The sequence below is a fragment of the Arachis ipaensis genome, chromosome B4 (genome assembly GCF_059453495.1).
Source record: "Arachis ipaensis isolate K30076 ecotype BB chromosome B4, ASM5945349v1, whole genome shotgun sequence".
Lineage (NCBI taxonomy): Eukaryota > Viridiplantae > Streptophyta > Magnoliopsida > Fabales > Fabaceae > Arachis > Arachis ipaensis.
Genome location: NC_142439.1, coordinates 70,388,586 through 70,415,152, shown reverse-complemented (window position 1 = coordinate 70,415,152; position 26,567 = coordinate 70,388,586). Strand labels below are relative to the sequence as shown.

General features: G+C 39.6%; 1 non-coding gene across 1 annotated transcript; it reads left to right on the top strand.

Annotated features, from left to right (window-relative positions):
* The first annotated feature begins 12,408 nt into the window (after window positions 1–12,408).
* On the top strand, window positions 12,409–12,516 carry LOC148567850 (small nucleolar RNA R71). Its single transcript, XR_015881816.1, has one exon. It is a non-coding gene; the product is annotated as a small nucleolar RNA R71 (small nucleolar RNA).
* The last annotated feature ends 14,051 nt before the right edge of the window (window positions 12,517–26,567 follow it).

Here is a 26,567-nt window from a genome sequence, read left to right as displayed (position 1 = left end):
GGAAGCTTTTGTCTTCCCTTTTCCTTTTCTAGAGGATTCTCCGGTCTTAGGTGCCATCAATGGTAATGGAAAAACAAAAAGCTTATGCTTTTACCACACCAAACTTAGAATATTGCTCACCCTCGAGCAAGAAAAGAAAGAATTAGATGAAGAAGAAGAAGAAAATATGGAGAAGAGGGGGGAGGTGTGTTTCGGCCAAGAAGGGAAAGAGAGAGTTGTGTTGTGTGAAAATGAAGAAGAATGGAGGGCTATATATAGGGAAGGGAGGGGGGTTAAGTTTCGGCCATATAGGGTGGGGTTGGGTGGGAAATTGATTTTGAATTTTGAAGGTAGGTGGTGTTTATGAGGTAGGTTTATGGGGAAGAGTGGATGGATGTGAATGGTGAAGTGTTTTGGGGAAGAGTGTTTATGGGATTGTGTGAAAGAGGGGTGAGAAGAAGTGAGTAGAGGTAGGTAGGGATCCTGTGGGGTCCACAGATCCTGAGGTGATCCTGTGGGGTCCACAGATCCTGAGGTGCTTAAGGATTTACAACCTTGCACCAAATTGGGCATGCGAAATGCCCTTGCATACAACTCTGGGCGTTCAGCGCCAGATTGGTGCTTGTTCTGGTTGTTGAACGCCCATTTGTAGCCCATTTCTGGCGTTGAACGCCAAAACCATGCTTGTTCTGGGCGTTCAGCGCCAGCTTTTCTCCAGGGTGCATTTCTGGCGTTCAAACGCCCAGATGCTGCCCATTTCTGGCGTTCAGCGCCAGAACCATGCTCTGTTCTGGCGTTGAACGCCCAAAACATGCTTCTTACTGGCGTTTAAACGCCAGTAAGGTCTTCCTCCAGGGTGTGATTTTTCTTCTGCTGTTTTTGATTCCGTTTTCAATTTTTATATTTATTTTGTGACTCCTCATGATCATGAACCTACAAAGACATATAACTAATAAAAATATAATTAAATAAAAATTGGGTTGCCTCCCAACAAGCGCTTCTTTAATGTCAATAGCTTGACAGTGGGCTCTCATGGAGCCTCACAGATGTGCAGAGCTCTGTTGAGACCTTCCAGCACCAAACTTAGAGTTTGGATATGGGGGTTTGACACCAAACTTAGAGTTTGGTTGTGGCCTCCCAACACCAAACTTAGAGTTTGACTGTGGGGGCTTTGGTTGACTCTGCTTTGAGAGAAGCTTTTTATGCTTCCTCTCCATGGATGCAGAGAGAGATCCTTGAGTTGTAAACACAAGGTTGTCCTCATTTAATTGAAGGATCAATTCTCCTTTGTCCACATCAATCACAGCTCTTGTTGTGGCTAGGAAAGGTCTTCCTAGGATGATGGATTCATCCTCTTCCTTTCCAGTATCCAAGACTATGAAATCAGAAGGGATGTAAAGGCCTTCAACCTTTACTAGCACGTCCTCTACTTGTCCAAAGCCTGTTTTCTTGAATTGTCTGCCATCTCTAATGAGATTTTAGCAGCTTGCACCCCATAGATTCCCAGTTTCTCTATTACAGAGAGGGGCATGAGGTTTATTCCTGAACCATGGTCACACAGAGCCTTAAAGATCATGGTGCCTATGGTACAAGGTATTATGAACTTTCCAGGATCCTGTTTCTTCTGAGGCAATGTCAGTTGATCCAGATCACTTAGTTCATTGGTGAACAAGGGAGGTTCATCTTCCCAAGTCTCAATACCAAATAATTTGGCATTTAGCTTCATGATTGCACCAAGGAACTTGGCAGCTTGCTCTTCAGTAACATCCTCATTCTCTTCAGAAGAGGAATACTCATCAGAGCTCATGAATGGCGTAAGAAGGTTTAATGAAATCTCTATGGTCTCTAGATGAGTCTCAGATTCCTTTTGTTCCTCAGAGGGAAGCTCCTTATTGATCATTGGACGTCCCAGGAGGTCTTCCTCCTTGGGATTCACGTCCTCTCCTTCCCTTACCGTTGTCAGTGGCTACATCCCCTCCTCTTGTGAAAATGGTCCAAGATGCCCTGTAACGGCACGGCTAATCATCTGAGGTTCCCGATCATGCTGGAATAGGATTCACCCTCCTTTTGCGTCTGTCACTACGCCCAGCACTCGCGAGTTTGAAGCTCGTCACAGTCATTCAATCATTGAATCCTACTCGGAATACCACAGACAAGGTTTAGACATTCCGGATTCTCTTGAATGCCGCCATCAATCTAGCTTACACCACGAAGATTCTGATTAAGAGATCTAAGAGATACTCATTCAATCTAAGGTAGAACGGAAGTGGTTGTCAGGCACGCGTTCATAAGGAATAATGATGATTGTCACGTTCATCACATTCAGGTTGAAGTGCGAATGAATATCTTAGAAGCGAAATAAGATGAATTGAATAGAAAGCAGTAGTACTTTGCATTAATCCTTGAGGAACAGCAGAGCTCCACACCTTAATCTATGGAGTGTAGAAACTCTACCGTTGAAAATATATAAGTGATAATGGAGTTCATTGGTCTCGGCCCCAGAGGGCAAAACTGGAGTAACCAAGACTTGATCACAGGATCAAAAATACAATCCAGGATGTCTAATACAATAGTAAAAAGTCCTATTTATAATAAACTAGCTACTAGGGTTTATAGAAGTAAGTAATTGATGCATAAATCCACTTCCGGGGCCCACTTGGTGTGTGCTTGGGCTGAGCTTGAAGTCTACACGTGGAGAGGTCATTCTTGGAGTTGAACGCCAGCTTTTGTGCCAGTTTGGGCGTTGAACTCCACTTTGCAACTTGTTTCTGGCGCTGGACGCCAGAATTGGGCAGTGAGCTGGCGTTGAACGCCAGTTTGCGTCATCTAAACTTGGGCAAAGTATGGACTATTATATATTTCTGGAAAGCCCTGGATGTCTACTTTCCAACGCCATTTTGAGTTATGTAGCTCCAGAAAATCCATTTTGAGTGCAGGGAGGTCAGAATCCAACAGCATCAGCAGTCCTTCTTCAACCTCTGAATCTGATTTTTGCTCAGTTCCCTCAATTTCAGCCAGAAAATACCTGAAATCACAGAAAAATTAGTGGCACAAACGTTGCCACTAACGTTGCCTCTTTGTCTTTCACGCACGTTATTTGGACTCAACTTTCCCAATAACGTTGAGAAGCCTCCCCCTTTCCTATGTTAGAGTCCACGTTAATTTAGTTAACGTGGCTCTTGTAACGTAGGCTTGCCAACCTTCGAGAACGTTAGTGACACTTAACATTGTCACTAACGTTCCAATGTGCCCCTTAGCTCCCACGTTAGAGTCCACGTTAACTAGGTTAACGTGGCTTCTAACATGGCTGTGCTAGCCATCTCCAACGTTAGTGACAATGTTGAATGTCACTATCGTTGGCTCATCATCCTTCTCCTCACGTTAACTTCCACGTTAAGTTAACGTGGCTTGTGTTGGCTCCTTCCAACGTTAGTGACAATGTTTGGTGTCACTAACGTTGTCGACAACCTTTCTTCTTCACGTTAACTTCCACGTTAACTAGGTTAATGTGGGAGTTAACGTGGCTTCTTGGGGATAGTGTGTGTTCATCCCAACGTTAGTGACAATGTTTGGTGTCACTAACGTTGTTGACCACCTAGTTTCTTCACGTTAGCTTCCACGTTAACTAGGTTAACGTGGGAGTTAACGTGGCTTCTTGTGACTTGCCAACATTAGTGAGAAAGTTGAATGACACTAGCATTGGCTTCCCCTTTTCTTCTTAACGTTAGAGGCCACGTTAACTAAGTTAACGTGGCAACTAACGTGGCCACTTATGAGTTTGGTCCAACGTTAGTGATAATGTTAAGTGTCACTAACGTTAGCTCTATTTCTTTTCTTCCACGTTAGAGTTCACGTTAGCTTAGTTAACGTGACTCTTAACGTGGGCAATGATGGCTTCTAGAGCGTTATTGGCAATGACTTTTCTCATTAACTTTGCAAGTTACTCCCATTCCACGTTAGTGTCAACGTTAGTGTAACTAACGTTGCCACTAATGTGGTTCTTCTTTGCTTCCTTTGTCCTGAAATTAAGCAATAAAGTGCATCAAAGTTCTAGTCCAAGTCATGGGAAATGCAACATCCAATTTGTCATTAAATTCATGCAAAATCCTCATGAAATCTTGTAAAGTGCACAATGTATGCTTGAATCAAGATGTAAGTGAATATCTACCCAAAGCTAGCTTATTTCCTAAGTAAATGCATGAAACTACCCTAAAAACAGTAGAGAAAAGGTCAGTGAAACTGGCCAAAATGCCCTGGCATCACAACACCAAACTTAAAGCTTGCTTGTCCCTAAGCAAGTACTGGAACAAGAGAATGATGAACAGAATGCTAAGAGAAATGAGTCATTCTTGTGGAAGTCATGTCCCTGGTTTTATGGTGGTTTCATGCATAGCAACTTAGGTTCATTCCTTCTCTGGCTTTCAGACCTTTATCATGTCCTAGAACACTCACTTTGATTGCATCTCATGAGACCTTTATTCATTGATCCTTTTATTGTCATTTCAGGGCTTATTTGTGTTCCTCGGGCTAAGTGCTTTATAAGGGGGCAACTCTTTAAAATAAGCTTTCAGCCAACTCTCCCGAACCAGTTGGTTCAAGGTGCTAGGTGTTAAAGCACCCCTAAGGACTTACTTGCTCAAGTCTCTCCCCCATACATACACACCACAGGCATATGGTTTATTTATTTTCTTTTCTTGAGACCTTGGTGTCCAGCACCTCTTTGGGTTACTAAATGCTCTGTAGTGAGGGTTACTTTTGATAGTGGACTTTCAGCTGATAATCCCGGGTTAGTTAACCCAAGTTACCAAGTGATAAGGCACCTCTAAGAGCTTATTCATCCAAGTAGATCCCTCACACAGGAGCACCACAGACACATGCCTCAAGATTAAAAACCATTGGTGCCTAGCCTTATTGCTTGTTATTTTTTCTTTCTTTTATTCCTCAACTTTGATTGTTCTTTCCCTTTTTCTTATTAGGATCTTCTTATTTAGCTAGTCTCATCGGGTGTGTCTCAAGCACAGTATTCATGACAGATAGTTGTCCTCCCACCTTATGGTTGAACCAACTTAGCTAACTTATGACTATACCATAAACTCATGAACTTACTCCATAGTATGAACTACTCTCTGGTCTTTTGTAAACACTCATTCACTTTTTCATTTGATTCAAAGGGACAAGTATACAAGTAAGCAAAGTAAGGATGCGGTGACATAAAGACTAGCACATAGAGACCTCTTCAACATAAAAACTTAAAAGACAGAATTTAAAAAGGTTCAAACATAACATGGAAGCAAGTTCTATTTCATACAAGATCTTCCTTATTCAAAGCATAGAAGAAGATGGACCAAAGAAGGAACGTCACCACCTTTTACTCTTGTGGATACCTGATGATGAGAATTCTTGTGTGGTTTAGAATTTCATAAATGAAACCTCGTTGTAAAGTATAGTTTCCAAACCAATCAATAATCCTTTCATGCAAAAATATTGGTTGTCACAAAGAACAAACCTCAAATAAGAATTAACCGGAGTATTTTGGACTCCGGGTCGTCTCACAAGGAGTTACAATGAAGTGGTCAATTATTGGCTATGGGGATCAAGGGGGGTTTGGTTGATAAGAAGACAAGAAAATAAATGACAAGAAAAGTAAATAAAGCAAGTAAATAAAGAAATCAATTAATAAAGAGAGACATTCATGGCAATGGATTGAGATCATAGGCTTTCTATCCTAGTCATGCATGATTAATTCATCTTATTTAGTTAACTCACACATCGGGAGAATGTCAAACAAGACTAATTAATCATATCACAAATATAAACAAGAATTTATCTCATTACGTCAACTCCAACAAATAGGGAGAAAGCCTAACGAGACTAGCTAATTTCAATCCAAAAGTCTTAACCAACTTACTAATTAAAATAGCAAAAGATTAGCGTCAATGGAAACAATATTCCATAAGTCCTAATCAACTCACTAATTAAATTAGCAAAAGATTAGCGTCAATGGAAACAATACTAGCTAACAACTCTAGATCACCAACATGAGTTGGGTTTTCATGACTCAAGATTACCCAATCACTCTTTCTAAGCCAAGAATGCTCAAAATCTACACTAACATCCTTCCAAGCATTTTATCAAACACTTGGAAGGCATAAAAGGAAAGCATAATAAATGGCAAGAAATAGTAAAATCTACCAACTACAATTTGCAAGGAAAGTAAATCAACAATTCAAATTAACAATAAAAGAACATCAAACATAAAATTTCATTAAAGAAAAATCAAATCCAACAAAAGCATCCATGAACATAAAAGAGAGCTTAAAAGGGAAATTAACAAGAAAACTAAGAAGAACAAAGGTGTAACAACAAGATATTAAAGGAGAAACTAAATCAAAACAAGAATTGAAAGATGGATTTAAGAAAAGTGGTACACGGAATCGTGATTACACTTTAATTATGTAAAGTTCATTGCTCTTTCTTTCTATGGAAATGGCGCCAAAAAACATGATGCCAAAACCACGGTTCACAACTCCGTGTAACTGACCAGCAAGTGCACTGGGTCGTCCAAGTAATACCTTACGTGAGTAAGGGTCGAATCCCACGGAGATTGTTGGTATGAAGCAAGCTATGGTCACCTTGCAAATCTCAGTTAGGTAGATATAAATTGATAATGGTGTTTTTGAATAATAATTAATAGAATAGGGATAGAAATACTTATGTAATTCATTGGTGGGAATTTCAGAAAAGCGAATGGAGATGCTTTCGTTCCTCTGAACCTCTGCTTTCCTGCTATCTTCATCCAATCAGTCTTACTCCTTTCCATGGCTGGCTTTATGCAAGGGCATCACCGTTGTCAGTGGCTACATCCCCTCCTCTCAGTGAAAATGATCAAAGCAACCTGTCACGGCACGGCTATTCATCTGTCGGTTCTTGATCATGCTGGAATAGGATTCACCCTCCTTTTGCGTCTGTCACTAACGCCCAGCACTCGCGAGTTTGAAGCTCGTCACAGTCATTCAATCATTGAATCCTACTCGGAATACCACAGACAAGGTTTAGACTTTCCGGATTCTCTTGAATGCCGCCATCATTCTAGCCTACACCACGAAGATTCGGATTAAGAGATCTAAGAGATACTCATTCAGTCTAAGGTAGAATGGAAGTGGTTGTCAGGCACGCGTTCATAAGGAATGATGATGATTGTCACATTCATCACATTCAGGTGAAGTGCGAATGAATATCTTAGAAGCAAAATAAGATGAATTGAATAGAAAACAGTAGTACTTTGCATTAATCTTTGAGGAACAGCAGAGCTCCACACCTTAATCTATGGAGTGTAGAAACTCTACCGTTGAAAATTACATAAGTGAAAGGTCCAGGCATGGCCGAGAGGCCAGCCCCCATGGTCTAAGAACTATGCGTTCAAAGATGGTCAAAAAGACTAGTGAAATGTCCTATTTATAATAAACTAGCTACTAGGGTTTACAAGAGTAAGTAATTGATGCATAAATCCACTTCCGGGGCCCACTTGGTGTGTGCTTGGGCTGAGCTTTGAGTGTTGCACGTGTAGAGGTCCTTCTTGGAGTTGAACGCCAGATTTCATGCCAGTTTGGGCATTCAACTCTGGTTTTGGATCCTTTTTTGGCGCTAGACGCCAGAATTGGGCAGAGAGCTGGCGTTGAACGCCAGTTTAGGTCATCTATTCTTGGCCAAAGTATGGACTATTATATATTTCTGGAAAGCCTTGGATGTCTACTTTCCAACGCAATTGGAAGCGCGCCATTTCGAGTTCGGTAGCTCCAGAAAATCCACTTTGAGTGCAGGGAGGTCAGAATCCTACAGCATCAGCAGTCCTTCTTCAACCTCTGAATCTGATTTCTGCTCAAGTCCCTCAATTTCAGTTAGAAAATACCTGAAATCACAGAAAAACACACAAACTCATAGTAAAGTCCAGAAATGTGAATTTAACATAAAAACTAATGAAAACATCCCTAAAAGTAACTAGATCCTACTAAAAACATACTAAAAACAATGTCAAAAAGCGTATAAATTATCCGCTCATCACAACACCAAACTTAAATTGTTGCTTGTCCCCAAGCAACTGAAAATCAAATAGCTTCAATCAAATGAGCGGGACTTATAGGTTTTTGCCTCTTGAATAGTTTTGGCATTTCACTTTATCCATTGAGGTTCAGAATGATTGGCATCTATAGGAACTCAGATTTCAGATAGTGTTATTGATTCTCCTAGTTCAGTATGATGATTCTTGAACACAGCTATTTCATGAGTCTTGGCCGTGGCCCTAAGCACTTTGTTTTCCAGTATTACCACCGGATACATAAATGCCACAGACACATAATTGGGTGAACCTTTTCAGATTGTGACTCAGCTTTGCTAAAGTCCCCGATTAGAGGTGTCCAGGGTTCTTAAGCACACTCTTTTTTTGCTTTGGACCTTGACTTTAACCGCTCAGTCTCAAGTTTTCACTTGACACCTACACGCCACAAGCACATGGTTAGGGACAGCTTGGTTTAGCCGCTTAGACCAGGATTTTATTCCTTTAGGCCCTCCTATCCACTGATGCTCAAAGCCTTGGGATCCTTTTTATTTGCCCTTGCCTTTTAGTTTTAAGGGTTATTGGCTTTTTGCTCTTGTCTCTTGGTTTTAAGAGCTTTTGGCTTTTTCTACTTGCTTTTTCTTTCTATTTTTTTTTCAATTTTTTTCGCCCCCCCCCTTTTTTTCTGCAAGCTTTGTTCTTTGCTGCTTTTTCTTGCTTCAAGAATCATTTTTATGATTTTTCAGATTATCAAATAACATGTCTCCTAGTCATCATTCTTTCAAGAACCAACATATTTAACATTCTTAAACAACAACGTTAAAAGACATATGCATTGTTCAAGCATACATTCAGAAAACAAGAAGCATTGTCACCACATCAATATAATTAAGCTAAGTTCAAGGATAAATTCGAAACTCATGTACTTCTTGTTCTTTTGAATTAAAACATTTTTCATTTAAGAGAGGTGATGGATTCATAGGACATTTATAACTTTAAGACATAGTTACTACTACTAATGATCATGTAATGAAGACACAAACATAGATAAGCACATAACATAGAAAACAAAAAACAGAAGAAATAAGAACAAGGAATGAATCCACCTTAGTGATGGTGGCGTTTTCTTCTTGAGGAACCAATGATGTCCTTGAGCTCTTCTATGTCTCTTCCTTGTCTTTGTTGCTCCTCCCTCATTGCTTTTTGATCTTCTCTTATTTCATGAAGCATGATGGAGTGCTCTTGATGTTCCACCCTAAGTTGTCCCATATTGGAACTCAATTCTCCTAGGGAGGTGTTGATTTGCTCCCAATAGTTTTGTGGAGGAAAGTGCATTTGAGGCATCTCTGGGATCTCATGGTGATGAGCTTCATACGCCTCTTGAGCTCCATGAATAGGCTCTCTTGCTTGCTCTATCTTTTTCTTAGTGATGGGCTTGTCCTCTTTAATGAGGATATCTCCCTCTATGTCAATCCCAGCTGAATTGCATAGGTGGCAAATGAGGTGAGTTAAGGCTAACCTTGCCATAGTGGAGGACTTGTCAGCCACCTTGTAGAGCTCTTGAGGTATAATCTCATGAACTTCCACCTCTTCTCCAATCATGATGCTATGGATCATGATCGCTCGGTCTATAGTAACTTCAGACCGGTTGCTAGTGGGAATGATTGAGCATTGAATGAACTCCAACCATCCTCTAGCTACAGGCTTGAGGTCCAATCTTCTTAGTTGAACCGGCTTGCCTTTGGAGTCAATCTTCCATTGAGCTCCTTCTACACAAAAAGCTTATGCTTTTACCACACCAAACTTAGAATTTTGCTCGCCCTCGAGCAAGAGAAGAAAGAATAGATGAAGAAGAAGAAGAAATGGAGGAGAGAGAGAAGGTGATGTGGTTCGGCCAAGAAGGGTATAGAGGGGATGTGTTGTGTGAATTTGAAGAAGAATGGAGGGCTTTATATAGGGAAGGGAGGGGGGGTTAAGGTTCGGCCATATGGGTGGGTTTGGGTGGGAAATTGGTTTTGAATTTTGAAGGTAGGTGGAGTTTATGAGGTAGGTTTATGGGGAAGAGTGGATGGATGTGAGTGGTGAAGAGGTGATGGGGAAGAGAGATTGAGGTGATTGGTGAAGGGTTTTTGGGGAAGAGTGTTTATGGGGTTGTGTGAAAGAGTGTGGTGAGAAGAAGTGAGTGGAGGTAGGTGGGGATCCTGTGGGGTCCATAGATCCTGAGTGGATCCTGTGGAATCCACAGATCCTGAGGTGTTCAAGGATTTACATCCCTGCACCCATTAGGCATGTAAAAATGCCTTTGCACACAACTCTGGGCGTTCAGCGCCAGGTTGGTGGCCATTTTGGGCGTTCAACGCCCATTTGTGTGCCATTTCTGGCGTAGAACGCCAGAACCATGCCTGTTCTGGCGTTCAGCGCCCAGAAGCTGCCCATTTTGGGCGTTCAGCGCCAGAACCATGCTCTGTTCTGGCGTTGAACGCCAGACAGATGCTCCTCCAGGGTGTGATTTTTCTTCTGCTGTTTTTGATTCCGTTTTCAATTTTTATATTTATTTTGTGACTCCACATGATCATGAACCTACAAAGACATATAACTAAGAAAAATATAGTTAGATAAATAAAAATTGGGTTGCCTCCCAACAAGCACTTCTTTAATGTCAATAGCTTGACAGTGGGCTCTCATGGGGCCTCACAGATGTGCAGAGCTTTGTTGAGACTCTCCAACACCAAACTTAGAGTTTGGATATGGGAGTTCAACACCAAACTTAGAGTTTGTTGTGGCCTCCCAACACCAAACTTAGAGTTTGACTGTGGGGGCTCTGGTTGACTCTGCTTTGAGAGAAGCTTTTTCTGCTTCCTCTCCATGGTTGCAGAGGGAGATCCTTGAGTTTTAAACACAAGGGAGTCCTCATTCCATTAAAGGACTATTTCACCTCTGTCAACATCAATCACAGCTCTTGCTGTGGCCAGGAAAGGTCTTCCTAGGATGATGGATTCATCCTCTTCCTTTCCAGTATCCAGGACTATGAAATCAGCAGGGATGTAAAGGCCTTCAACCTTTACTAACACGTCCTCTACTTGTCCATAAGCCTGTTTTCTTGAACTGTTTGCCATCTCTAATGAGATTTTAGCAGCTTGCACCCCATAGAATCCCAGTTTCTCTATTACAGAGAGGGGCATGAGGTTTATTCCTGAACCAAGTTCACACAGAGCCTTAAAGATCATGGTGCCTATGGTACAAGGTATTATGAACTTTCCAGGATCCTGTCTCTTCTGAGGCAATGTCAGTTGATCCAGATCACTTAGTTCATTGATGAACAAGGGAGGTTCAACTTCCCAAGTATTAATGCCAAAAAATTTGGCATTCAGCTTCATGATTGCACCAAGAAACTTGGCAGTTTGCTCTTCAGTAACATCCTCATTCTCTTCAGAAGAGGAATACTCATCAGAGCTCATGAAGGGCATAAGGAGGTTCAATGGAATCTCTATGGTCTCTAGATGAGTCTCAGATTCCTTTGGTTCCTCAGAGGGAAGCTCCTTATTGATCACTAGACGTCCCAAGAGGTCTTCCTCCTTGGGATTTGCGTCTTCCTCTCCCTCTTTGTGTTCGGCCATGGTGCTTATGTCAATGGCCTTGCACTCTCCTTTTGGATTCTCTTCTGTATTGCTTGGGAGAGTACTTGGAGGGATTTCAGTGATCCTTTTACTCAGCTGGCCCACTTGTGCTTCCAAATTTCTAATGGAAGACCTGGTTTCATTCATGAAACTCACAGTGGCCTTAGATAGATCAGAGACTAGATTTGCTAAATTAGAAGCATTTTGTTCAGAGTTCTCTGTCTGTTGCTGAGTGGATGATGGAAAAGGTTTATTATTGTTAAACCTGTTTCTTCCACCATTATTAAAGCCTTGTTGAGGCTTTTGATCCTTCCATGAGAAATTTGGATGATTTCTCCATGATGAGTTATAGGTGTTTCCATAAGGTTCACCTAAGTAATTCACCTCTGCTATTGCAGGGTTCCCAGGATCATAAGCTTCTTCTTCAGAAGATGCCTCTTGAGTACTGTTGGATGCAGCTTGCATTCCATTCAGACTCTGAGAAATCATATTAACTTGCTGAGTCAATATTTTATTCTGAGCCAATATGGCATTCAGAGTGTCAATCTCAAGAACTCCCTTCTTCATAGGCGTCCCATTACTCACAGGATTCCTCTCAGAAGTGTACATGAAATGGTTATTAGCAACCATGTCAATGAGTTCTTGAGCTTCTGCAAGCGTTTTCTTTAGGTGTATGGATCCACCTACAGAAGTATCTAATGACATTTTAGCTAAGTCAGACAGACCATCATAGAATATATCCAAGATGGTCCATTCTGAAAGCATGTCAGAAGGACACTTTTTGGTCAACTGTTTGTATCTTTCCCAAGCTTCATAGAGGGATTCACCTTCTTTCTGTCTGAAGGTTTGAACATCAGCTCTAAGCTTGCTCAGCTTTTGAGGAGGAAAGTACTTGGCTAAGAAAGTCGTGACCAGCTTTATCCCAAGAGTTCAGGCTGTCTTTGGGTTGATAATCCAACCAAAATCTAGCTCTGTCTCTTACAGCAAAAGGGAAAAGCATGAGCCTGTAGACTTCAGGATCTACTCCATTAGTCTTAACAGTATCACATATCTGCAAGAATTCAGTTAAGAACTGAAAAGGATCTTCAGATGGAAGTCCATGAAACTTGCAGTTCTGCTGCATCAGAGAAACTAATTGAGGTTTCAGCTCAAAGTTGTTTGCTCCAATGGCAGGAATGGAGATGCTTCTTCCATGTAAATTGGAATTAGGTGCAGTAAAGTCATCAAGCATCTTCCTTACATTATTATTATTTTCGGCTGCCATCTCCTCTTCCTGTTCGAAAATTTCTGAAAGGTTATCTCTGGATTGTTGTAATTTAGCTTCTCTTAATTTTCTCTTCAGAGTTCTTTCAGGTTCTGGATCTGCTTCAACAAGAATATTCTTGTCCTTGCTCCTGCTCATATGACAAAGAAGAGGGCATAGAAAAATAATAATAATAATAGAGATCCTTTATACCACAGTATAGGGGGACAAAGAATGTAATATAATGGAAGAAACACAACTGTGAGGAGGGTTGAGATATGAGATGAGATGTTAGTAGATGAATAAATAAATAGAATAAGATGAGAGACAAGGAATTTTCGAAAATAATTTTTGAAAAAGAGTTAGTGATTTTTGAAAATAGTTTTTGAAAAATGTTAGTAATTTTCGAAAATTAAGATTTAAAAATTAAAATAATTAATAAATTAAAAAGAAATTTTGAAAAAGGAGGAAGATATTTTCGAAAATGAGAGAGAGAGAGTTAGTTAGGTGGTTTTGAAAAAGATAAGAAACAAACAAAAAATTAGTTAGTTAGTTGAAACAAATTTTGAAAAGATAAGAAGTTAGGAAGTTAGAAAAGATATTTTGAAATCATATTTTTGAAAAAGGTAAGATAAGAAGATATTTTAGAAATTAGTTTTGAAAAATATTTGATTTTTAAAATCTCAATTAATGACTTGATTCATAAGAAATCACAAGATATGATTCTAGAACTTAAAGTTTGAATCTTTCTTAACAAGCAAGTAACAAACTTCAAATTTTTGAATCAAAACATTAATTGATTATGTTATTTTCGAAAATTTGATATAAAAATAAGAAAAAGATTTTTGAAAAATATTTTTGGAATTTTCGAAAATAACTAAGAATTTTGAAAAAGATTTGATTTTTGAAAAAGATTTTGAAAAAGATAAGATTTTCAAAATGAAAATTTGATTTGACTCATAAGAAACAACTTGATTTTAAAAATTTTTGAAAAAGTCAACTCAAATTTTCGAATTTGATGAGAGAAAAAGGGAAAGATATTTTTTTGTTTTTTAAATTTTTATGATGAGAGAGGAAAACAGGAAAAATGATGCAATGCATGAAAGTTATGGATCAAAACAATAAATGCATGCAAGAATGCTATGAATGTCAAGATGAACACCAATAACACTTTGAATGTCAAGATGAACATCATAGACACAATTTTGAAAAATTTTTAATGCAAAGAAAACATGCAAGACACCAAACTTAGAATTCTTTAATGCTTACGCACTAAGAATTCAAGAATGCATATGAAAAACACCATACAACACAAAACAAAAAATCATCAAGATCAAACAAGAAGACTTACCAAGAACAACTTGAAGATAATGAAGAACACTATGAATGCATGAAATTTTCGAAAAATGCAAGATGCACATGCAATTGACACCAAACTTATGACATGACTCATGACTCAAACAAGAAACACAAAAAATGTTTTTGGATTTTTATGATTTTCTAATTTTTTTCGAAAATTAATTGAAAAAGGAAAATAAGGATTCCAAAATTTTTAATATGAATTCCAGGAATCTCGCCATATTAGTCTAAAGCTTCAGTCCAGGAATTAGACATGGCTCACTAGCCAGCCAAGCTTTCAAAGAAAGCTCTAGTCCAAAACACTAGACATGGCCAATGGCCAGCCAAGCTTCAGCAGGTGAATCAGGAACAGCAGCAGGTGGATTAGCAACAACTACCTTGCTCTTGATAACAAATTGCTGCCTCAGTCCAAATAAATTTAGACATGGCTTTACAGCCAGCCAGGCTTCACATGCTTCATGAAACACTAGAATTCATTCTTAAAAATTCTGAATAAATTTTTTTTTTTAAAACATTTTTTTTTGAAAACATTTTTTTCGAAAACAAAAGAAGAATTTTTGAAATATTTTTGAAAAATTTTTGAAAAGAAAACAAAAAGAAAATTACCTAATCTGAGCAACAGGATGAACCGTCAGTTGTCCATACTCAAACAATCCCCGACAACGGCGCCAAAAACTTGGTACGCGGAATCATGATTACACTTTAATTATGTAAATTTCATTGCTCTTTCTTTCCCTGGAAATGGCGCCAAAAAACATGATGCCAAAACCACGGTTCACAGCTCCGTGTAACTGACCAGCAAGTGCACTGGGTCGTCCAAGTAATACCTTACGTGAGTAAGGGTCGAATCCCACGGAGATTGTTGGTATGAAGCAAGCTATGGTCACCTTGCAAATCTCAGTTAGGCAGATATAAATTGATAATGGTGTTTTCGAATAATAATTAATAGAATAGGGATAGAAATACTTATGTAATTCATTGGTGGGAATTTCAGATAAGCGAATGGAGATGGTTTCGTTCCTCTGAACCTCTGCTTTCCTGCTATCTTCATCCAATCAGTCTTACTCCTTTCAATGGCTGGCTTTATGCAAGGGCATCACCGTTGTCAGTGGCTACATCCCCTCCTCTCAGTGAAAATGATCAACGCACCCTGTCACAGCACGGCTATTCATCTGTCGGTTCTCGATCATGCTGGAATAGGATTCACCCTCCTTTTGCGTCTGTCACAAACGCCCAGCACTTGCGAGTTTGAAGCTCGTCACAGTCATTCAATCATTGAATCCTACTCGGAATACCACAGACAAGGTTTAGACTTTCCGGATTCTCTTGAATGCCGCCATCATTCTAGCTTACACCACGAAGATTCTGATTAAGATATCTAAGAGATACTCATTCAGTCTAAGGTAGAATGGAAGTGGTTGTCAGGCACGCGTTTATAAGGAATGATGATGATTGTCACGTTCATCACATTCAGGTTGAAGTGCGAATGAATATCTTAGAAGCGAAATAAGATGAATTGAATAGAAAACAGTAGTACTTTGCATTAATCTTTGAGGAACAGCAGAGCTCCACACCTTAATCTATGGAGTGTAGAAACTCTACCGTTGAAAATTACATAAGTGAAATGTCCAGGCATGGCCGAGAGGCCAGCCCCCATGGTCTAAGAACTATGTGTTCAAAGATGGTCAAAAAGACTAGTGAAATGTCCTATTTATAATAAACTAGCTACTAGGGTTTACAAGAGTAAGTAATTGATGCATAAATCCACTTCCGAGGCCCACTTGGTGTGTGCTTGGGCTGAGCTTTGAGTGTTGCACGTGTAGAGGTCCTTCTTGGAGTTGAACGCCAGATTTCGTGCCAGTTTGGGAGTTCAACTCTGGTTTTGGATCCTTTTCTGGCGCTGGACGCCAGAATTGGGCAGAGAGCTGGCGTTGAACGCCAGTTTACGTTGTCTATTCTTGGCCAAAGTATGTACTATTATATATTGCTGGAAAGCCCTGGATGTCTACTTTCCAACGCAATTGAAAGCGCGCCATTTCAAGTTCTGTAGCTCCAGAAAATCCACTTTGAGTGCAGGGAAGTCAGAATCCAACAGCATCAGCAGCCCTTCTTCAACCTCTGAATCTGATTTCTGCTCAAGTCCCTCAATTTCAGTCAGAAAATACCTGAAATCACAGAAAAACACACAAACTCATAGTAAAATCCAGAAATGTGAATTTAACATAAAAACTAATGAAAACATCCCTAAAAGTAACTAGATCCTACTAAAAACATACTAAAAACAATGTCAAAAAGCGTATAAATTATCCGCTCATCAAAAAGTAAACCTAAACTACCCTAAATTCTAGAGAGAAGAGAGAGCTTCTCTCTCTAGAATTCTACCCTAAAACATGATGAAAACTAAAACTATGACTACTTGTGTTGACTCTCCTTCAATCCTTGACTTGAATAGCATCAGAAATGAGTTGGGTTGGGTCCAAAGTGCTTCAGAAATCACTGGGGGCGATTTCATCTTTAGTGGGTCGAGCAGCATCGGTGCGCGCGCGCAAAGTGAGCGTGCGCGCCCCTATACCAGAAGCAACGTATGGAAAATTTTATATCATTTCGAAGCTCCAGATGTTAGCTTTCCAACGCAACTGGAACCGCCTCATTTGGACCTCTGTAGCTCAAGTTATGGCCAATTGAGTGCGTAGAGGTCAGGCTTGACAGCTTTACGGTTCCTTCATTTCTTCATGAGTTCTCCCATTTTGCATCCTTTTCTCCTCACTTCTTCCATCCAATACTTTCCTTATGAACCTGAAATTACTCAACAAACATATCAAGGCATCGAATGGGATTAAAGTGAATTAAAATCACCAATTTTAGGGCCTAAAAAGCATGTTTTCACATTTGAGCACAATTTAAGGGAGAATTACAAAACCATGCTATTTCATTGAATAAATGTGAGAAAAGTTGATAAAATCCCCCAAAATAAGCACAAGATAAACCACAAAATCGGGGTTTATCAAATCTCCCCACACTTAAACTAAGCATGTCCTCATGCTAAAATCAAGAGAGAACAAAGGGTATCAACATTTATTCAATGTAAATAAACTATATGCAACCTAAACTATATGAGTGCAACTAAATGCAAAATGATTCTACCTACTTGGTTAAAAATAAATCAATCCTCCAAGAGCACGTATAAATGAGTAGGGCTAAGGTCATATGACGACTCATGAATCCTACCAATTCAAGTATAAAAATGAAGTTCAAGTAGACTTGCAAGAAGAACGCTCATGAAAGCCGGGAGTCATGGAGTTGAGCATCGAACCCTCACTGGAAGTGTTTGCACTGTAGTCGCTCAAGTGTATAGGGTCGATTCTCTCAATGCTCTCCTAATCATGCTTTCCAAGATTCATTTTTCATCTAACAATCAACATTTATTTCATGCATGCATATAACTATCATGAGGACTTTTCATAGGTTGTAATGGGGCTAGGGTTAAGGTAAGGATGTATATTTGGTCAAGTGGACTTGAAATTTGAATCTTTGATTACCTTAAACTTCCAATCTAACCTTTATAGCAACCTATACAATTTAGGTTAACCTAACTACCCATTTTTCACTTTTTCACATACTCATGCATTTTCTTTTTTATTACAACTCATATGCATTGATCTTTATTGAGCTTCACTTTGCTTTGGGGCATTTTGTCCCCTTTTTATTTCTTTTCTTTTTTTTTATTTTTTTTCTATTTTTTTTCTTTTTCTTTTTCTCTTTTTTTTTTCTTTTTTTTCAAACTATATAAGAACATCAATGCATAAGGTCTATACATTTTATCAATACATGAGTATGTACCCAATTCCCAATTTTTACAACAAAAACACAAAACTACCCTTTTATTCACCCAATGTCCCAAGACTTCCCATACTTGAATGATACACACACACACACTAGCCTAAGCTAATCAAAGATCCAAATAAAGGACATTTATTATTTTTCGCTTTAAGGCTTGTAATGTGCTAAATTAAGAACAAATAGGTTAATCATAGGCTCAAATTGGCTAACAATGGATGATAAGAGGTAAGGCTATTTGGGTAAGTGAGCTAATGAAACAATGGCCTCAATCATATAAATGCATGAATACACAAAATAATGGACATAGAGAATCAAACAAATCAAAGATTACAATCATAGAAAGAGAATAATGTACACAAGAAGGAAGAATAAGTGGTTATAAGATGTAACCACGCAGTTAGGCTCAAATCTCACAAGCTTGTGCTCTTAGCTCAAAAACCATGTTCCAAAATAAATTCTTTCAAGCAAGTTTGTCACAAAATTTTTTTTCAAATTGGTAGGGTGCCCTAAAACAATTTTTCTTGGAAAAGAAATCATCACCCTAGCCAAGTAGTCTTAACATAAAAAGAAATGACAGAATATATACAAATTATAACTAACAGGCAACCTATCATGCAATGCAACAACTAACTAACAAAGAAATTGGTGTTGAAGGAAAGAAATTGTTACCCATGGAGATCGGTCGGACGACCTCCCCACACTTAGAAATTTGCACCGTCCTCGGTGCATGCAAAGAAGAACAAGGTGGGTGGGTTGCTGCAATTGATGAGCTCCTTCAAAAGGTTGTGCGGATGGACTTGTTTGTTGCCCTATTTGAAGCTTATCCTTTCCCTCTTTTGGTGGCCAACCTCAAAGGAGAGAAAAAGAAAGAGAATTAAGCCTATATCAACGATATTAAAGCAAATATAACATAGGCGGGGCTAATGCCAAATAAGAATAGGGTCCTCACTACATGGTAGCTACAACATGTGAGTGAGAAGATAATGTAAGCTAAGGCATATTAACTAACACTTGATGCAAGAGTAAAGTCAAAGCATGAAGAGCACTCAAAAGCATCAAGTTCAACTAGAAAGAGTGGGTAATGAAAAAAAAACATGTAAGCTCATATCAATGCACAAAGGATACAAGAGTCATACAAGATTAAGCATTGATTCAAAAGTTTCATTACCCCTCAATATCAAACAAGTCAAGAAGCACCAAGATTAACCAAGAAATTCTCAACAATTGAGTAAGAAAAATCAACACCATTATTAAAATAAGAAACTCAAAAAAAAATAAGGTAAAAATAAGCTATGAAAATAAAATAAAAATGGAAAGAGTGGAAGTATACGAATTCAATGGGCAAAAGAAAATGGAAGAGGAAAAAAACTCTTTTTTTTTACCGGCGCGGACACGCAAAGTGCGCGCACGCGCGGGTGGCAGGCACATAATAGGCACAAAAGTGGCACAACTCTCTGGAAAATGTACCAGGAGTGCAAATGGCGCTATCGGCGCGCACGCGCATGGCGTGCGTGCGCGTGCATTGTGCAATTGGCTTATGGATGCGTACGCGCCAGGTGCGCGCACGCGCGAGTTGGTTTGTGCCTCGCGCACAAAGTAGGCGCAAGTTAGGCACAACTCTCTGAAATTTGGCTTGGAGGTGAAATCTTTGCATCCACGCGTACGCGTACATGGCGCGTCCGCGTGGATGATCGAAAATGCTTGAGGCGCGTGTACACGTGGATGGTGCTCTGTTTTTCAAAAATTTTTCATGTTCTTGCACCAATCCAAGCATTCCAAACCTTCAAACAGCTATCCAAACACCATAAAAGCCTTATTCAACATGCTAAACTACTGAATAAACTTAACAACTAAGCTACAAACTTAAGACACAAATCTAATGAAACAAGCCAACAACCAAAATATTAAAACAAAAGTTTGCAAAGAAGAAACTACCTAACAATGGTAACTCAAATCACTTATTAACCAAATCTAAAAGAGAGTGGAAAGAGTTTACCATGGTGGGGTGTCTCCCACCTAGCACTTTTAGTTTAAATCCTTTAGTTGGACATTTGGGAAGCTCTTTGTCATGGTGGCTTATGCTTGTACTCATCTTTGAATCTCCAAGGATCATTGTTCTTCAAATGGTTGATAAAAATTCCAACCAAATTCACCATCCTTGGGCAAAGTTCTACCCAAGAAATGAGCTCCCATAGTTGGTTGGCATGCTTCGATCCGGGATCCCATATCTTATTCTTACACCCATCTTCTAGTTGATTGTCATGATTCTTCCATTCGGGTGGTTGAGACATAGAATTCTCTTGAGTATACCAAGTCTTCCTCCTAGACTAACACAAGGTAGCATCCATCCAATCGTAGTTCCCACATTTTGAAGCTTTGACCTCAATGAGCTTAATTCCAAACTTCCAACCACTACACAACCCCTTTCTACTCTTGATCTCACAAAGAGCCCTATGTTGCCCATCCGTTTCAATAAAACCATATTCAAGTGAGAAGGTGAAGCTTGAGGGTAGGAGTTTTATCCACTTGAACGGTGTGTTGGATGGTGACATGGGGAGGACGACCTCCCCACACTTGGACAATGCAAGGTCTACTTCCTTAAGCTCTTCTTTAGTTGTTTCCACCTCTTCGCAAGCTTTTTCAATTTCAACCTTTTCCCTTTTATCACTTGGTTTGGTGTTGTCTTCAAGAATTTCGATTTCTTGCCCAATGGGAGGTGATTCAATTTTAGATAGGAATTCATTGATGAATGAATCCATCTCTTGATCAACCTCTCCATATTCTTCAATTTCGATATACACCAATTCAACTTTTTCCTCCTGGTAGCTCTCTTCCGATTCACTCTCTTCTTCATTGCTCACCAAGGGTGTGGGAGGTTGTGCACATTCTTCTATAATTTCAACTTCATGTCCAATGGGAGAGGATTCACTTGTAGATAGAAATTCATCCATGATTGAATCCATCTCTTGATAAACCTCTTCCAAGTCTTCAACTATGATATGCCTTGGAGGTTGCGCACCCTCCTTAACATCAATATCAAGCTTCTTGGAAGAGTGCTCCATGATGCTACATTCCCATGGACTTTCAACATCTCCTAAATCTTCAACCACTTCTTCCGGATCAATTGTCTCATCTTCCTCACATCGTGGCAATTCTTGTTTCAACTCCTCTTCTTCACCTTGAAGCTCTAAACTCACTCCCTCACTATGCTCCTTGGTTGCTTCTCCACATTTGTCAATGGGAATTCCTTGATTGCTTAGTTGGGAGGAGGCCATGTTGCTAACGGCTTCCACTAGGATAGCCATCTTGGCTCCTAGCTCCTTAAACTTCTTTTCAACCTCCTCGTATCGCCTTAAGATATGAGATTCAAGATCTCTCAATTCTTGCATAGGGGCTTCATCGGGAGGTGATGGTGGAAGAGAAGGTTCATTGTTTGGGGGGAAGGTTTCATAATTGGAGGGTGGTTCATCTTGGTAAGGGTATGGAGATGGTGTATATTGAGGTGGTTCTTGAGAGTGGTCATGATAAGGTTGCGGTGGTTCTAAAGGTTCTTGCTCATAACGGTTATAAGAATGTGGTATGGATGATTGGTCATATGATGGATATGGATCATAGGAAGATGTTTGGTATAGAAAGGCTTGTGAGTATGGTTGAGGTTCATGTTGAGGATAAGAATTATAAGCATATGGTGGTGGTGCTTGATCATCACAAAAGGAGTCACCATAGCCATTGAATTGACATGTATTAGGATGGTAGTTATACCTATAAGTAACCGGAGGTTGTTGCCAATAGGAGTGATCAATTCCTTGAGGCTCCTCCCATCTTTGTTGGTTCCATCCATAATGAGTGTCATCATTGAATTTCACATTCCCTACAACACAATTAGAACCAAACTCATAGCCAAGGTGAGAATTCATAGTGGAAAAGCAAAATAAAACTAACAAAAAGCTATCAAATAAAGAAAAAAAAGCAAGATATTCACACTATTCACATATATACAATAGCCAATAACACAACACCAATGCAACTCCCCGGCAACGGCGCCATTTTGATGAATGAGTTTTTGACGGTTTAGAATTTCCTCAAATGAATCCTCGTTGTGAAGTATAGTTTCCAAACCAATCAATAATCCTTTCAAGGAAAAATATTGGTTGTCACAAAGAACAAACCCCAAATAAGAATTAACCGGAGTATTTTGGACTCCGGGTCGTCTCACAAGGAGTTACAATGAAGTGGTCAATTATTGGCTATGGGGATCAAGGGGGGGTTTGGTTGATAAGAGGACAAGAAAATAAATGACAAGAAAAGTAAATAAAGCAAGTAAATAAAGAAAGCAATTAATAAAGAGAGACATTCATGGCAATGGATTGAGATCATAGGCGTTCTATACTAGTCATGCATGATTAATTCATCTTATTTAGTTAACTCACACATCAGGAGAATGTCAAACAAGACTAATTAATCATATCACAAATATAAACAAGAATTTATCTCATTACGTCAACTCCAACAAATAGGGAGAAAGTTTAACGAGACTAGCTAATCTCAATCCAAAAGTCCTAACCAACTTACTAATTAAAATATCAAAAGATTAGCGTCAATGGAAACAATATTCCATATGTCCTAATCAACTCACTAATTAAATTAGCAAAAGATTAGCGTCAATGGAAACAATACTAGCTAACAACTCTAGATCACCAACATGAGTTGGGTTTTCATGACTCAAGATTACCCAATCACTCTTTCCAAGCCAAGAATGCTCAAAATCTACTCTAACATCCTTCCAAGCATTTTATCAAACACGTGGAAGGCATAAAAGGAAAGCATAATAAATGGCAAGAAATAGTAAAATCTACCAACTACAATTTGCAGGGAAAGTAAATCAACAATTCAAATTAACAATAAAAGAACATCAAACATAAAATTTCATTAAAGAAAAATCAAATCCAACAAAAGCATCCATGAACATAAAAGAGAGCTTAAAAGGGAAATTAATAAGAAAACTAAGAAGAACAAAGGTGTAACAACAAGAAATTAAAGGAGAAACTAAATCAAAACAAGAATTGAAAGATGGATTTAAGAAAAGTAAACGTAAACTATCCTAAATTCTAGAGAGAAGAGAGAGCTTCTCTCTCTAGAATTCTACCCTAAAACATGATGAAAACTAAAACTATGACTACTTGTGTTGACTCTCCTTCAATCCTTAGCTTGAATAGCATCAGAAATGAGTTGGGTTGGGCCCAAAGTGCTTCAGAAATCGTTGGGGGCGATTTCATCTTTAGTGGGTCGAGCAGCATCGGCGCGCGCGCGCAAAGTGCGCGTGCGCGCCCCTATACCCGAAGCAACATATAGCAAATTTTATATCATTTCGAAGCCCCAGATGTTAGCTTTTCAACGCAACTAGAACTGACTCATTTGGACCTCTGTAGCGCAAATTATGGCCAATTGAGTGCGTGGAGGTCAGGCTTGACAGCTTTACGGTTCCTTCATTTCTTCATGAGTTCTCCCATTTTGCATGCTTTTCTCCTCACTTCTTCCATCCAATACTTGCCTTATGAACCTGAAATTACTCAACAAACATATCAAGACATCGAATGGGATTAAAGTAAATTAAAATCACCAATTTTAGGGCCTAAAAAGCATGTTTTGACATTTAAGCACAATTTAAGGGAGAATTACAAAACCATGTTATTTCATTGAATAAATGTGAGAAAAGTTGATAAAATCCACCAAAATAAGCACAAGATAAACCACAAAATTGGGGTTTATCAATGCCCATGCTTTCCTCCTTGTTTGTCTTCTTTGTGTCCTCTTGCATTCCCTCGCATCCGTGCCAATCTTGCTTGCTTCCAATCCTCAAGTGCCTTCCTCACTGATTCATGACTCTCTTCCACCTTTTCTCTTTCTTCTCGTGCTAATTCATCCCTCATTTCTTCATACATTGTGATTCCTGGATGCAATATAGGCAGCTGTCCTACCAAGTAACCGAGCCTGGCTTGAGTATTTATATGGTGCCCAGTCTCGCTCAGGTAAACTCCTTCTGCGAATGCCCTTTGCTCGTCCAATAGTTCTGCCTGTTCTATCTGTCTTTGATGCATCTCATGTATATGTGCACCTTGATGTGCTTGGATGTTGATTAGCCTCTGAATGGATTCTTGTTGCTCGTTTTGCCTTTGTTCCATCCTGTGGAATGTTTCACCCCATTGTTGCCCTTGACTCAGTTGCTGATCCATCATTTGCTTTTGCCACTCCCCTTGTTGAGTCATCCATCTTGAGAGCGACTCCTCTTGCTGCCCCATCATCTGTAGTTGAAGCTCTCTCTGTGCTCCTTGGCATTCCAAATATTGTCGAGATAGTCCATCAACGGCTTCCTGCAATTCGTGCATATCCAAGGTGGCTAGTGCTTGCCCCTCTAAGACTTGTCCTTCCACTACTTGAGGGGCTGTCCTCTTCCTTTGCTTCCGTTGAGGCAGGGGGGATGCGGTAGCATGCATTCATCGAACGGTTATTGGAATGCCCTCTTTTATCCATACGGCGTTCTCATCTTCAAACACCACCGCAGCTTTCTTGCACAGTCGGTAAATAGTGCTGGGGTAACCTAACGTTCCTCTTGAGTCGCTTTTCTCTGCCATTTTTCTAATACCTTCTGCTATGAGTTCATGAACCTTGATTTCTCCTCCTTTGAGTATACAGTGTACCAGTGTGGCTCTCTTGAGATTTACCTCCGAGTTGTTCGCTGTTGGGAGGATGGACCTCCTTACAATTTCGAACCACCCCTTTGCTTCCAGAGTGAGATCTGCTCTCTTGATGAACCTTGGTCTCCTATCTGCATATCTTTCCCAGTCAGCTCCTGGTACACAAATGTCTTGCGCAATCTGGTCATGATTAGGGTTGTTGTCCATTCTTGAATGATAACTCTCTTCTTCAAATGGTATGGACCGCAGTTTTAATGCCTTCATGACACTCATGGGACCAAAATCCACAATCTTTCCTCTTACAAAGCTTGTATATGACTCATCTGCCTTATCATATCGGACCGCATTTGCATAAAACTCTCTTATAAGATTTGCATTCACCTTAATGACCGGATCAGTGAGGAGCTCCCATCTTCTCTTTTCTACCTTCTTTGTGATTTCGGGACACTCAGTTTTCCTAACTTGAAATCCCAGCTCATAAATGATCTCCTTATCCACCATCCACCCGTATTGCAATGCATGGTACAAGCTTCTAAATCTCTTTTCATCATACGGGTGTTGCTCCATAGGTTCCTTTCCCTTCCTTCTTTTAGAGCTCGAAGATGCCATGAATGAGGGTTAATGTGTGAAGTTGGCAATGGTGTGGAGACTTTTGGTTGTTTAGGGTTGAGTGCAATGAAGGGAGTGAAGGGGAATCCGAAATGGAGAGGTGTGCAGAGTGGGGTACGGAACAAGGATCACTTATATAGAGAGGTTGTGAGTGAATGGAGGGTGTGGATTGATGGAGTGGTTGTTTGATGGACGGTTGGGGTTGTGCATGGAGAAAGGACAAGGATCATCACTTTATGATGGAGATTGCTGAGTCTTCAAGGGTCCCATCCTTTTCAATGTTGCATGGAAACATTTTCCAATGCCTTCCCTTTTTAAAAAAAGTGTGTAGTTTCTCCTCATGAAGTGGCCGAACCCTTCTCATTTAGTTGTCCAATCAATCTCCTTCAATGTTCCTCTCCTTTTCCCTATAAAATAAGAAAAATTAATGTCCTAAAAAGTATTTAAACTTTTCGGCTAGAATAATAAAAAGAAGAAAAGATTTTGTTTATTCATGAACTCCAACTAACTAACTAACTGTGTATCCTTATATGCACATTGGTGGCACCATGGGGTGACACCAAACTTAGTTTGGAGCACTGTGATGAAAAGTTCTGTTCAAAGCTCCAAGACTAGCATGCTCTCAGTTGCATTCATGCTTTCTTGGCACGCTTTGAACACCAAACTTGTTCTTCACTATATACTGCAATATAAGAATTTCACCAAGTGTTTGTCAAGTTTAGGTTGGAATTCATGAATATTGACTTATTCACTAGTAAAAGCTCATAAAACATGGGTTGCCTCCCATGAAGTGCTTCTTTAGCGTCACTAGCTTGACGTTTCTCCTTCATCAGGGAGGTTGATAATGCTTCAAGTCCTCCCTTCTTGCCTTGGACTTATATCCATTGGTTGTATCAATGATCTCTACATGTTCCAAGGAGAGAACTCTGTTAATAGTGAAGACCTTAGGTAACTGAGATGGTACAGTGGGAAGATTAGGGGGGATATCTGGGAAGTAAGCTGAGATCACTTTATCTCCTGGAGAGAAGTCTTCCGTAGGGATCTTCTTGTTCCTCCACCCCTTTGGTACCTTCTTCTTTGTCCCTTTTGATGTTGCCTTGCTCTTGGTGACTTCTTCTTCTAAGGGAATTTTGTTGTTGTCTTCACATGTCTCTAGTGGTTTAGGTTCCTCT